The following is a 14448-nucleotide window of genomic DNA, read 5'->3' on the forward strand; positions in this document are numbered from 1 at the left end:
AAAAGTAAGTGCATTAAATCTCCCTGCCTGGCTGGGAGGGTCCCCATCCGGGGGGCCCAACCAGCCACTTCTTCTCCCAGTGGGGAGGCCCATCTGGGCTGCATCTCAGTGGTTACAAAATGCTGGGGGGAGAGTCCGAATGGCTAGAATCCTCCAGGGTCTGAATGCCAGACTCCTGCTAGAGCATAGCCCCCACCCTGCCTGTAGCCCTACAGATGCAAATACAGCGACACACAGTGTGTGTGTGGGGGGGGGGGGGAGAGGGGAGATGGAGGATGTCACTTGAGCCATCTGCCTGTGGCTGGTGGAGGCCACGCTCCTGGCCGAGAGGCAGGAGAGAGCAAAGGGTGGAACAGAAGGGGAAGTGGTTGGGAGGGAATGATGGCTGGCTTGAGGGTGGGCAAGGAAGCAAATGCTTTAATGACCTGTGGGATTTATGTAAATGATACATATTAGCGCATTGTATTTGCATATAATCCCTAGCTTTCTGCCGCTACGGCTTGCACAGGTGTGGAGAGGCCCGTCTGACATCCCGCAATGGCAGAGGGGGCTGAGATCAGCAGGATGTGGCTGGGATTTGTTCTGCCCCATCTGACAGGCTGCTCCTGCAGCAGCCCAATGCCCCTGGGCTGCGGGGTGGCCGGGGGAGTCGCCAAGTCACTTCCCCGCAGCAGCCCCCTGGCGGGTCCCTGGGAAGAGTTTCTCCTGCGCAGAGGTGGGGAGTTGCGCGGCACCCAGAGGAGGCAGCTCCTGTCAGCTGCAGACTGCGCCCAGGATGGGATGCCCTCCTTTTCATATTGGGAACCCTGGGGGTCTCTTGCCATAGAGACCCTGCCTCGGCTTTAGGGGCACCCAAACTCCAGGAGCCGTTTGGCCAATCGGGAGCTGCCGGCTGTGACAGCTGGTTCTGCATAGGTTTGTCTGACTTCAGTAAAAATTCAGCAGGCATTGGAGACACTGGGCCCCCTGTCTCTTACCCCATGGACAAGCTCTTCCTAGGGACCCGCAGCTCGTAGGAAAAGGTAACCACATGCTCACTCCTGCCTTCCCCTCCCATCGTCGGGTCTATTGTAATATCCAGGTCCGGGAAAAGCCGCTTTCCCAGCATGATTTAATTCCCTGTATGGCCTAGCATAAATAAAGGAGACAGGCCCCATTAGCACTCTGTCCTGGTGACTTGTGTTCCTGACCTGTGGGAGAACCAACGCTCGCAGCTGGAGGGGTACATCGGCTCTGTCCAAGAGCCCGACGGCAGGTCCCCTGGCTGCAGGACTGTGTTCATCTGTTGGCTGTGCTCAGTGGGGCCCTTCTGGCTGTCGGGGAGTGTGGACAGAGATCCCCTCGCAGCCAGCAGCTCAAAAGCCAGAGCGCCACTGGGCACGTCAGAAAGAGACCCAGGCGATACAAGCCTGTGGAGTGGAAGGGACCTCGCAGTCCTGCTAGGAGACGGGGCAGTTCAGCGGATCCAGGGTTCCCAGTGAGGGGACACTGTGTGGCTACGCGGGGTTTGGACCCTTGCCCTGCTGCTTGTGTCGTCAAAACGCCAGCTGGCCTGCCGGCCACAAGACCATGACCTATCCCTTCAGACAGTGTGTGTGTTTGGGATTTGCCAACCTTTCTCCATTGGCTCAGCCCCCTTACCTGCGTGTGCGATTCGTGCCCTCCCCCCCCCCGCTTTGAGTGGGGCACAAGCCAGCATGCAGACCCACAAATATGAGAGCGCTGGCTGCTGCGGGGGGTGTCTGAGGTGCGTGTGCTGGTAGCAACCGCTGTAACCTGCCACCTCGTTAGATTTCCCCCCCACACACACACAGCGCAGCTCCCTGTAACGAAGTAGAGCTGACTGCTAAAGCCTTTAAGCAAACCATGCCAATGCCATGTCAGCATATTGCCTTGATGGAACAAAAGGTTGTGTCTTACCACACCCTGGAAACAGACACCAAGGCTATGGAGGATGCAAAGGCAGCTTTAGCCATGAGAGTGTTTCCAGCAGCCAGGCTCAAAGTGCTGTAAACCCCAGAACCCTCGTGGCACCTCCCCGCCCCCCACAGGGTGCAAGGCTGCCCTCTGGGGTGCACAGGCAATTCCCAGGACGAACTGGCATGCAGAAATTGGCACCTTCCTTTTCCTGAGAGCAGCGGGGTGTCCTCACAGTGCTCTTGTCACTGGGAAGCCTGCATGTGTTGCAGGCAAATCAGCACCACTAACTCTAAACCTTTCCCACTGTTTGCTCGCCATGCAGGAATGGGAAGGTCTGAACATGTTCTGTTCTGTGGTGCCTGCCCTATCCTGCTGTGGGACTGAGTGAGCCATGGGGCTGTGTCCCCCCCCCATTTAGGTGTGGTGTGAGATGTTTTCCCTTTGGTTTGTGTTGATTGTTACCTGCATTATCATCCCCTGGTACGTCCCTGGGAGTACATCCCAAAACCTGTGGGCAGGGAGTGTTGCTGCAAGACTGGATCTAGTCCAGGGGTTCTCAAACCTCATTGCACCACAACCCCCTTCTGACAGCAACAATTACTACACGACCCCAGGAAGGGGGACCAGCGCCTGAGCCTGCCCGAGCCCAGCTGTCCTGGGCAGGGTGGCCAAAGCCAGAGCCCAAGGGCTTCAACCCCAGGTGAGGGGCCTGTAACCTGAGCCCCGCCACCAGGGCTGAAGCCCTTGGGCTCTGGCTTTGGCCCCAGGTGGTGGGGCTTGGACTTTAGCTTCAGCTCCGGGCGGTGGAGCTTGGTCTTCGGCTTTGCCCCAGCAAGTCTAACACCATCCCTGGCGACCGCATTAAAACAGGTTTGTGACCCACTTTGGAGTCCTGACCCACAGTTTGAGAACCGCTGATCTAGTCCTTAACATTGTACCCTGGCAACACTGCAGTGAAGAAGCCACAGGCGGCGGGTATCATAGGCATGGGAAGGATCTGCTGTCCCAAACAGCCTGACGTGTTTCCACCCATGCTCCACCCCCAGGCCCCATCCTGCCTGCTATTCCCTCTGTGTCAGGGGCTGGGGAAGGCAGCCTGGGGGCCGCAGTACGCCCGTCCTCCTGGCGCTGGGGCCGTGCCGCCTGCTTGCTGGCCTGCTCAACACTGGGGTTGGGCCAGAGGGTGCCTTCAGGGGCAGGGGGGTGGCACGGCCATGAGTTGGGCTTGGTGGCACGGCCCTGACGGTGCGACCTGGGGAGGCTGGGGCCGTGCTGCCCGGCTCTCCGGCGCACCGGGGGGCTGGGGGCACTAGCCTGAGGCAGGGGCCAGTGGCCACAGTGGGGGCTAGGCTCTGGTGGGTGTGGAAGGGGCGGGGCCTCGGGTGAAAGGGGCATGGCTGCGGGGCTAACCTCCCCAAGCCAGGGGTTCACCCACGGCCCATGGAAGAAGCCCATTGCAAATTGCTGCTGGAGGAGATGATGAGACGTCCTGCGTTTTGGATTGAATTGGAACGATGTTATTCTAATGACTTCAAAGAGTTTTCCTTTAGCTAGCCTGGTGGTAGGCATGGGTTGACCTCTGAGTGCAAATGACGCACTGATACTGAGTGGAATTCAGCTTTCTGGGTGAGAGAAGAGACCAGTGTGAAATTGGCAGGGTGTGGATTTAATCCTCTGATTGATTGTTTGCTTTTGTTCAAAGGAACCCATCACTGGGGAATTAAGTCAACTGCAAAGAATGAGTTAAAAGTGGTTTCAATGGTACACCTGCCCTAGAGTTCCCCACTGATTTGTGTGCGTTTTCCATAGTTTGCTCTTTAACAAAACAAACACAAGCTTGCTCTTCTCCGCTGCTGCCCAAGGGGAGGGGAAAGAACACAATCTACAGGGGAAGAAATAAACCTGACTGTGTATAAACTGCAGTTAAATGCACCAAGTAAAAAAACCCTGGGAAACCAAGTGCTTTGCTCTGATCTTTCAATGATGGGCTCTCAGGGGTTACTTGTTACAGAAGTGATTAAGTTCAGGCAGAATTGTGACTTTGTCCATTTAATGCATCATGGAAAATTCTTTATTCTCTTGATCCCTTTGAGCAGTTCTTTGTGATTACAGATCTCTTCCCCACTGTATTTTCCACTGCATGCATTCGATGAAGTGAGCTGTAGCTCACAAAAGCTTATGCTCAAATAAATTTTTTAGTCTCCTAAGGTGCCACAAGTCCTCCTGTTCTTTTTGCGGATACAGACAAACACGGCTGCTATTCTGATAGGTGTCAGCATTTCACAAGGGCAGGCTCCTGTTTACACATACAGGTTTGCCGGGTAAGCGTTCTGACTCCAGGGTGGATCAGCAAGTTGTGCATGAGCAAAGGCAGAAGTAAACTGTACGTTAGAGAAGATGTTTAGCTGCCTTCCTCCATTTACGTAATGCACATTGAGCTGCCTATGCTATCTGAAATCTGCTCAGGGCCCCGTTACGACAGGATGGCGGCCGTGCTCTCCACGGACTTCTCGCTGCCCCGTAGCCGTGAAAGCAAAGGGGATGCGAGGGGTGTTCTATCTTTTGTAAGACTGAATAGAGTGTTCTCTGTGTCCATCAGACAATAGTCTGTCCACGTCTGGAGCGCTGCCTTCACCTTAGGGACACAGTCAGGCTGAAACATTTTTTAAACCCATTTCCTTCCCTTAGGTTGTTGGACTGAAAGAGGTTTAAAAGTCAAACTTACTTTTCACCATTTGTGCTGATGACCCAAAGCAGGGGAGTAAACAGTGACGATAAACTGCCGGGTCCCTTACACAGGCTTTTGTTTATAGCGTCTAGTCAGTTTCGCTTTCCAGTTGTCAGGGTCTAAAATCTTGCTGCAGTCTTCGTTCCAAGATGGCAAAGGAAGAGAGCAGGGACATGGTGGTTATTTAGCCCTAAAGGGAGGAGCTGGAGGACTAGGGAATTCAATTATGGAAAACCCAGTGGCAAGTGCTCCTTTCCTCCTCTTGTTCTGTCCCATAGTCTGAGCAGTGGGAAAAAGGGGAGCACCGAAAGAACTGGAAGAGCAGTAAGCCTAGAGCAAATAGAAGGATGGTGGTTTATACAGTTCACCTATGTAACTCTCTGCTGCAGGAGGCTAAAAGACAGGCATGGAGGCTGCAGTTGTAGTCTGGTTAGGCCCAGGATATTAGAGACGCAAGCTGGGTGAGGTAATAGCTTTTATGGGACCAACTTCTGGTGGTGTGTAAGCTCGAAAGCTTGTCTCTCTCACCACCAGAAATTGGTCCAATGAAAGATATGATCTCACCCACCTTATCTCTTGAGGCTGGCGATTTACAAGGGCTGGATATTTTTATGACTTGTCAGCAGGAAAACTAAGGGCTTGATCCTGCTCCATTGGAGTCAGTGGCCATCCTGCAGGCACTTAGCTACTAACAACTCTCACATCTCGTTGCTCAGGGCTCTGGCTTGGGAAGAAGTGTTTCCCCTCTACATAGAATACACCAGAGCTGGCTAGATAGAGCAAATGAAAGGAAAAATCCAGGCTGAGTATCCGGAGAAAGCTGGTGGAGAAGCTGGTCAGAGTGGGGATTAGGGTCACTGTTTGTGTTGCGGTAGCACCGAGGGGCTCCAGTCATGGATCAGGACCTTGGTGTGCTAGGTGCTGTACAAACTCACTACACACACACGTATGTAACAACAAGATGTATTCTTCCCTTTGGCTCCCACCCCACCCCGCTCTCTTGCTATCCACAACAAAGCAAGGGAGGCCTGTCTGGTGGGACACTTCTTACAATCAGTGGCAGATTAGCCACTGGGCCAACGGGGCCTGTGCCCAGGGGCCCCAGAAAAATGGGCACCCCTGCACCCTGACCGACCCCGCTCCCCAGAAGGAGCGCTGGGTGGGCGGAGCAGGCTGTGCCCCTGTGCCCCAACCCCATTTCCCCATCCCAGGGCCCCACAAAACTCTAATCTGCCACCTCTTAGAACAAGCTGGACAGAGAATGTTCAGTAGAGAGATCCTGCACCAGCCCTGGGGGAGACCCACTTGGTCTCTTCCAACTCTAGGCTTTATGTCCTGTTGGGGCTCGCTCTTTGTTTTGGGTACAACAATAAAGCTCTTCTCCTTTTGTCCTCCAAGGCCCTTCTGGGACCTAGGGCGTCTGCACAAGCTTTTCCCCTGGCTGAATTAGCCAGTCATCTCTGAGGATGCCTCATGCCGAGCATTAACTGGCCTCCCAGCCTTTGAACTGTGGTGAAATTCAAAACCAGTGGGGCTCCCAGCCTTCCAACTCTGATGGTTAATGGAAACAGTTGCTACCCCACTGGTTGGCTTCTCTAGAGAATGTTGTTGCATGCTTTCCAGTGGAAAGGCTCAAACTTCCATCACGAAATAAGGGCCAGCGATGTATCCCGGAGTAGAGCACAGGACTGGGGGGGAGGAGAGTTGGGGGTTTGTTCCTGGCTCTGCCGCTGGCTTGCAGAGACACCTTGCACAAGTCACTTAACCTCGCTGCTGCTCAGTTTCTCTGTAATAAAGACAACCCGCCCTTCCGCTAGAGAGAGCGGGATGAGTGCTTCAATAAAGAGATTCCTGGAGTGTGGAGCTCAGAGGCTTGGGCTGTCCAGAAGCAGGTATGCCAGAGTGCTGTGATGGTGCTTGTTCCCCTTTGGTAGCCAGAATCCGGGGCTCTGCAGGGTGGCTTCTGTCTGGATGAGAAATCGGTGATGCTGACTCAAGGAATTGTCTTCGTGTAACTTGTTTTACACTGTGCAGGCCCGTCCTGTTTCCTTGCGTGGCAGCAGGGTCAAGCTGCGCACAGGCGGGAATCTTTCTCGGGCCGGTGAGCTGTTTTTGCCTCTGCTTCTCTGCAGGGACTCGCAAAGTCTGCTCCGTCCTTGCCCGCTGCAGTTGCTTGGCCCCTGTGTCTGAACCTGGACATGCTCCTCTCCTGGGGCCACGTGGCCTCCTGAGAGGAGTCTGGGCCAGTCATCTCCCAATCCCTCTGCGTGGCTGCCGGCAGTGCATCCCCTCTTCCTAGGGAGAAGTTTTCCCTGGGTCTATCTCAGTGGCCCTTAACAGGCAGAGCTCTTCCATACCTCTGCTGCTTAGAGCCACTGCACAGCAGGCCATGCTCCGTCTGGCCGCACCCGGGGAGTCTGAGCCCACTCGCCGGGGTGCTGGCTCCTGCAAACCGCTCCCAAGCAGCATTCTGCTCCCGAAATGGGTCCCATCCCGGAATTTACTGTGAGAGAAGCTCCCGGTGGTGACGAAGTGACTCTGAAGGGATGCCTTTCTGAGGGATGCTTCCCTTGGTCTCAGTGCTTGGGTGGGAAAGGAGCAGGTACTTTTCAGGCTGTGTCACTAGGTGATCAAAGCCACTTCTGAAGGCTCTAACCCATGCAATGGAATCATACCTGGGCCGTTAGTTACAGTAAACATCTGTTCCCAGACTCAGCGCAGAAACAATCCCACAAACAAAAGTCTGTTTGTCCAGGAACCTTTTAACAGTCCCCCTCTTCCCCCCCCACTCATGTGACATCACTGAAGTGGAATGCATCTTCCTCCCCCAGAGCCTTCCCTGGAAACACCCCGGGCTGGGGTTCTTCCCCCAATGGTCACAGGTGGGGAAATGCACAACCGAACCTGGGACCTGGCTCTTCTGTCCAGCATGGCAAGAATGTGGCTGAAACCAAGCTCTGCAGTGGCTGACTTGGTGCATGGCCATGGACTCCCTGGCTTCACTGAAGATCAATACTGAAAATTGCAGTCTGGATTCTTATGCATTTTGTCATGCTGGGGACTGACCTGGATCCCAGTAGCCAGGGGCCAGATCCTGCTCCCCTTGCTCAGTGAGCCAGTGGAGCTGCTCAGTGAGAGCAAGGGTGGGAGAACTGAGCCCCTGCTATAAGGGGCTTAGATCTTTTTTGTCTTACAAAGCACTTGTCGGAGTGATGGTGTGCAGTCCAGGACAGCCTGAGCTGCGTGCTAAGGGCACTTGGTTCTGGGCTTCCTTTAGCTTCTAGGCCTGTCTCCAGACAAGTGCAGTGACTCTGGAAAGCCCACAGAATGGACATTCTGGGAATACTGACTTGCAGGGCATGATAAGGAGTAGAGAAGTGGTAACAGGAACTCCCCTGCGATCTGGGTGCTGCCCCTGCAGCTGATCTGCTTCCAGTGCAGAATTCTGACTGACCAATCTGCACCTGCCAAAGTCAGGCAGAGCCCACCACTCCCGGAAGGAAAATGCCCCATTCCCCTGTGAGCTGAGGAAAGCCTGGTCCACGGGTGGTGGCAGAGGCCTTCAGGGGCTCAAATAAATTGGTTAGTCTCTAAGGTGCCACAAGTACTCCTTTTCTTTTTGCGAATACAGACTAACACGGCTGTTCCTCTGAAACCAGTCCATTCAGTGTGTGCAGAGACTGTCACTTGGGTGATGGGCTGGTCTGCTCATGCACCAGCGCTGGTTTAAGGAAAGGTGTGATGGGTTAAACAGGTGTGGACACTCACGGGGTTTAAATCTGGCTTATCTGTGTAACTTTCAGTGATAAATCTATGGTTGAGCTTGGGCCTAATGTCACCGGTTTTAAACCAGCTGAGTTTCCCCCTAGGGGTTTGCCTCAGTTTAACTAATCAGGTTTTTAGGAAGTCTGGGTGTAGACAATTGAGGTACGCTGCAAACTGCTCCACCCACCGTTCCTCTGTGATGGAAGAACTGCACGCTCTCTAACCCTGATTGGGGTTCTCGGCCCGGGGGCGGCGTCGGCGTCTGGCCATCGAGCTAACTCTTCTCCATGACAAAGTGAGGCTTTTACAACACACAACGCATCCAAAAGCCTTCTTTGCTTGGAATCAGAACGTCCCACGCTGGTTTCTGCCAAAACCGCCCCGCTCCCGTGCTTGGGTGTCATGGTGCTAATGGCGAAGCTCTTTGGTTCCCAGCAACATGGACTGATGCTGAACTTCCCAACACTCGTTTGTTTCTAATACTTAGTGGGAGGGAATTGGCCGTAGGCTGTTACGCAAAATAGCAGTGACCGTAGCCTGCGGGGGGGGAGCTAGGTGCAAGCACCCTTCCATTCATGTATCCAGCCAGCTGCCACCTGCTCTTAACGGGTCTTTGGGAGCATGCACGGAGGGTGACCTGCCTCAGTGCTGGTGGCCAGTGAGGCCGCTCGTCTGCTAAGGGATCTGCCACCTAAGGAGGCGAGAGCTCCTCCAGGGCTGAGGGGTTCTCAAACTTCATCGCACTGCAAGCCCTTCTGACAACAAAAATTACTACATGACCCTGGAACGGAGACCGGAGCCTGAGCCCTGCCAACCTGGGCAGGGGGGCCAAAGCTGAAGCCCAAGGGGTTCAGCCCCAGGCAGTTGGGCTCAGGCTTCAGCCCCAAGCTCCATCAAGTCTAAGCCAGCCCCAGCCACCCCATTAAAACAGGGTCCCAACCCACAGTTTGAGAACCAATGGGTTAGATGTTTAGAGACGGAGAAACATTCCCCATTGTACATTGCTCATGAGAAGCAAACAAAACCACTTCCACAGGCAGGGGACTCATGCTACCATAAATGTGGACAGATGAGAGAATTGCATGCGTTTCCGCTGTGCCCTCGGGCTGGTGGATGGGACAGTGAATGTAGCACTTTTACCCGCCCTGGGAGTGGTTCTGTGGTCAAAGTTCTGTTTCAAACCAGCCCGGCTTCCTTCCCAAATGCAGCCGACTGTTAGTCATGGCTTTTATGGGGGAAAGAGGGCAGATAACAAAGACCCCTCTTTTTCAGCAGGAGAATAGGGAGAAAGAAAATCTCCTGTTCGGATAGTGGAGTAGCGGGTCCCCTGAAAGATTTTCTGTCCCCATAACTTTGGCAGGGTGCTGGAATAATTTGTACAGTGGGGGTGCTGAGAGCCACTGAACCAAGCTGTAAACCCTGCGTATGATGGAAACCGCTTCAAGCTGGGGGTGTGGCCACACCCCTAGTTCCTCACTTTGCTGCCTCACTCCCCCCCCCGCCGCCCTTACTGTCCCGGCGCACGTGAGCACTTTGGGGTATTGGATCTGCTCTGGGTCTGACGCTTCACAGCCCAAGAAGCAAAAAGTTCTTGAGTTGTGCTGCTGTGTAACTGCAAGATGGGCGGTGAAGGGAGCCTCTGCCGTGGCTGGCTGGAAAGTCCTGCTCATGCCTGCAGTGCTTGCTCTGATGTGCGGGGCCCACTCCGCGCCCCTGGCAGCCAGCGGCCCACTCCGCGCCCCTGGCAGCCAGCGGCCCACTCCGCGCCCCTGGCAGCCAGCGGCCCACTCCGCGCCCCTGGCAGCCAGCGGCCCACTCCGCGCCCCTGGCAGCCAGCGGCCCACTCCGCGCCCCTGGCAGCCAGCGGCCCACTCCGCGCCCCTGGCAGCCAGCGGCCCACTCCGCGCCCCTGGCAGCTTTTGCTTTTAACGTCGCTGTTCCTCTGAAGGCTGCGCTACCGATTGTCTGGGCCCTGCTAGGATGCATTTCCCGCCCCTGTTGTACAGCTGTGCGGACACGATGCTGAGCAGGGGCCAGCAGTGGGAGGTGACCCAAGTCGGAGGGGCACTGGCTCACCCTGCTTGTCCCTTCTCCAGCTGGGGGCTGCGGGTTGTGGAGCCCGCCCCCCTGAACTGCTCCCTGTTTGGTGCTGGCAGGCCTACCAAGGAGAGCCTGAGAGGCCATTAAAGCAGGGCTGTACTGTGAAAGCTTTTAGTGACCCGCCCCCGCCTGGCTCTCACCGGGCAGAGCATTAATAACCTAGTGCACTAGCTGGGATGGGCTCTGCGGGGTGGGGGGGTCCTTATTAGACAATGCTTCATTTCCTCGGGGTGAGATCCGGGAGTTGGGGCAAGGAGCCCCCGGCTGAGTCGGAGCTCTGGGGGGCTGACCCCCGGAAAGAGGCAGGTGGGTCTCCCCTACGTTCACTGTAACCACTTGGGATGTTTGCCTGGAGTGGGAGCAGCCGCATTCCAGACCTTCCCTTCCCAGGTTAATCACCCGGCTTCCTGGGGGAGGGGAGGGCGTGGGGTCCTGCAGCCATTTCCTGCTGATCTTGGAGCTGTGAGGACAAAGCAGCGGGGCTGCCCTTAGCCCTGGGCTTAGACAGCACCTGGGACTCCCTGCTGTGCTGGGGGGCGGAGGGGAAGTGAGGGGAGGGAAGCCTGCATTCAGCATTGACCAGGCATGGGGAAGACAACTCCCCTCCCTTCCCCCCTCCCCAAAGTTGGGGCATGCATTAATAAATGTGGGATAAGTGGAGTCTGGAACAGCAGCTGGCGGCCCCCGCCCTCCCCATAAATAAAGTTGCTGGTGCCCCGGTCAGAGTATGATTTCGAGGAGAGGGTGCAGCAAACCGCCCCAGCGGCTCCCGGGCTGCGAGCTACAGGAATCCCCTTCCAGCCTGTGCCAGCAGCGCGGGATGGCTGGGCCTCCAGAGCGCCCAGCCCGGCCGTGCCCGCCCAGGCTCATGACCAGATAGTCCCAGCGTGGGCCCCACGAAACCCACCATAACTCTCTCACTCCCAGTGAAACACATTTTAAACCAACCCTGAGGAGACCAGGGCAGTTCCCAGAGCCCAGCATTGCGGTTTGTGCTGCTGGCACCGACTCAGGGGAACGTCGCTTTGTTTGCTTTGTCAAAGGTGCTGCTGTGCCCGGGGCACGTGGGCCAAGGAGACTGGGGCACGGGCGCCCTCTGGCTGAGACTGGCACCTCAGCTGGAGGCTGAGACTCACTGGCACAGGTCCCCTCAGTTCTGTGCCTCTACAGCATCCCCGGGGCGGGGGAGCGGGCGGTTGGCTGTTGGAAGCAGGGCCTGTAGCTTTGATTAGAAGCAGCCTAGGACTGGATGGGCGGTTATGGCGCCTGGAAGAATACAGGAGTGATGCCTCTCTTTCGAGAAGGGTGCTGATGGCATCTGTCATGTCTGAGATCTCAGGTCAGGCAACATTGCTCCAAAGCAGCCCTTGGGCAGCATCTGCTTTAGCTCTAGTAAAAACAACGAGGAGGACGTGTGGCACCTTAGAGACTAACAAATTTATTTTGGGCATAAGCTTTCGTGGGCTATAGCTCACTTCATCGGCTACATGGAGTGAAAATACAGAAGCAGGTATAAATACGTGAAAGGATGGGGGTTGCTTTACCAAGTGTGAGGTCAGTGTAACGAGTTAAATCAATTAACAGCAGGATACCAAGGGAGGAAAAATAACTTTTGAAGTGGTAAGAGAGTGGCCCATTACAGACCGTTTCAGAGTAGCAGCCGTGTTAGTCTGTATTCACAAAAGAAAAGGAGGACTTGTGGCACCTTAGAGACTAACCAATTTATTTGAGCATGAGCTTTCGTGAGCTACAGCTCACTTCATCGGTGTAGCTCACGAAAGCTCATGCTCAAATAAATTGGTTAGTCTCTAAGGTGCCACAAGTCCTCCTTTTCTTTTTGCGAATACAGACTAACACAGCTGTTACTCTGAAACCTTAGAGACTAACAAATTTATTTGACATAAGCTTTCGTGAGCTACAGCTCACTTCATCAGATGTAAGCACTGCTTACAGACAGCCCCCCAACCTGAAGCAAATACTCACTAGCAACCACACACCACACAACATAACCACTAACCCAGGAACCTATCCTTGCAACAAAGCCTGTTGCCAACTGTGTCCACATATCTATTCAGGGGACACCATCATAGGGCCTAATCACGTCAGCCACACCATCAGAGGCTTGTTCACCTGCACATCTACCAATGTGATATATGCCATCATGTGCCAGCAATGCCCCTCTGCCATGTACATTGGTCAAACTGGACAGTCTCTACGTAAAAGAATAAATGGACACAAATCAGACGTCAAGAATTATAACATTCAAAAACCAGTTGGAGAACACTTCAATCTCTCTGGTCACTCGATTACAGACCTAAAAGTGGCAATTCTTCAACAAAAAAACTTCAGAAACAGACTCCAAGGAGAGAATTGGAATTAATTTGCAAACTGGATACAATTAACTTAGGCTTGAATAGAGACTGGGAGTGGATGGGTCATTACACAAAGTAAAACTATTTCCCCTTGTTTATTCCCCCCCCCCGTTAAATGGCCCACCTTGATTATAACTACAAAAGGTCCCCCCCACCCCGCTCTCCTGCTGGTAATAGCTCACCTTAAGTGATCATTCTTGTTACAGTGTGTATGGTAACACCCATTGTTTCATGTTCTCTGTGTATATAAATTTCCCCACTGTATTTTCCACTGAATGCATCTAATGAAGTGGGCTATAGCTCACGAAAGGTTATGCTCAAATAAATTTGTTAGTCTCTAAGGTGCCACAAGTCCTCCTTTTCCATTACAGACAGTTGACAAGAAGGTGCATCTGATGAAGTGAGCTGTAGCCCACGAAAGCTTATGCACAAATAAATGTGTTTAGTCTCTAAGGTGCCACAAGGGGGGGTAGCTCAGTGCTCTGAGCATTGGCCTGCTAAGCCCAGGGTTATGAGTTCAATCCTTGAGGGGGCTGTTTAGGGATCTGGGGAAAAAACTGGCAATTGGTCCTGCTTTGAGCAGGGGGTTGGACTAGATGACCTTCTGAGGTCCCTTCCAACCCTGATCCTCTAGGATTCGAAGGACTCCTTGTTGTTTTTGCTGATACAGACTAACACGGCTCCCCCTCTGAAACCTTTAGCTCCAATGTGAACCTGCTCGGTCACCGCCTCTGAGGACTGGCTGAGGCGCTTTCCCGGCCTGGGTGTCCCAGTGGAGGTGATCGACCGCACAGCTCGCCGATGGTGTCTATATGGAAGACTCTGCGAATACGCAGGTCACCACTTCCCGCCCCAGTACTCCAGGGTGGAGTTCACGGCCCTGTCACTGCTGCCAGCAGAACCTCCCTTTAAAGTGATAGCCCAGCCTAGCTCCTCAAGCACCGTGTCCCTGCAGTCTGTGAACCTTGCTAATGAACCCCACCCGGCGCTAGCGGTCTCTCCCTGGCCTCGGAAGAGCAATTAGCAGTGAGGCTGAGTTGCTAAGGCCTTGTGGCTGGGGAGCTGCGTAGCGACGAATGGGTTCGGCATGGCCCTTGTCACTGAGTCCAGGATGTTCTGCACTGCTGTGGCCTGACCTCCGAACTGCTCGCGGACTTGCGGATGATGCTGCCATGCCGCTGGCTGCTGTAAAGGAGCCGGGTTCTGCCTGTGCTCGGTGGGTGGCAGCTCAGTGAAACCTCCTGCCCTCAGCCCACTGTTACAGGCAAGGAGGCTGGCAAAGCTCAGGCTTTAACACCAGCCCTCCAGGAGGCATCGACCTGCTGGTTCGCCCCTTCCGTCCCCTTTCGCGATCTCGACGCTCGGGCGCGTTGGGCCCCTGGCTGGCGGGGTTAGCGCGGGTGGGGCTCGGTCCGGAGAGAGGAACGTCCGGCTACTGGCTGTCCTGGTCTCCGGCGGGGCGGGGGTAGCCCTTGCTGGCCTGCCAGGGACTGGAATATGCAGATGGGCAGGTGGCTCCGCTTCTAACCCCCTTCTCCTGCCGGGCTTTGCTGTCTCTCTCTC

The 14448-nt window shown here is 54.8% G+C and overlaps 1 protein-coding gene across 1 annotated transcript in view; it reads left to right on the forward strand.

Annotated features, from left to right (window-relative positions):
• LOC140896452 (B-cadherin) overlaps positions 1–14448 on the forward strand; it is a 44097-nt gene that overhangs the window by 12025 nt on the left and 17624 nt on the right. The window lies entirely within an intron of this gene.

Source organism: Lepidochelys kempii, chromosome 12, assembly GCF_965140285.1.
Source record: "Lepidochelys kempii isolate rLepKem1 chromosome 12, rLepKem1.hap1, whole genome shotgun sequence".
Taxonomy (NCBI): Eukaryota; Metazoa; Chordata; order Testudines; family Cheloniidae; genus Lepidochelys; species Lepidochelys kempii.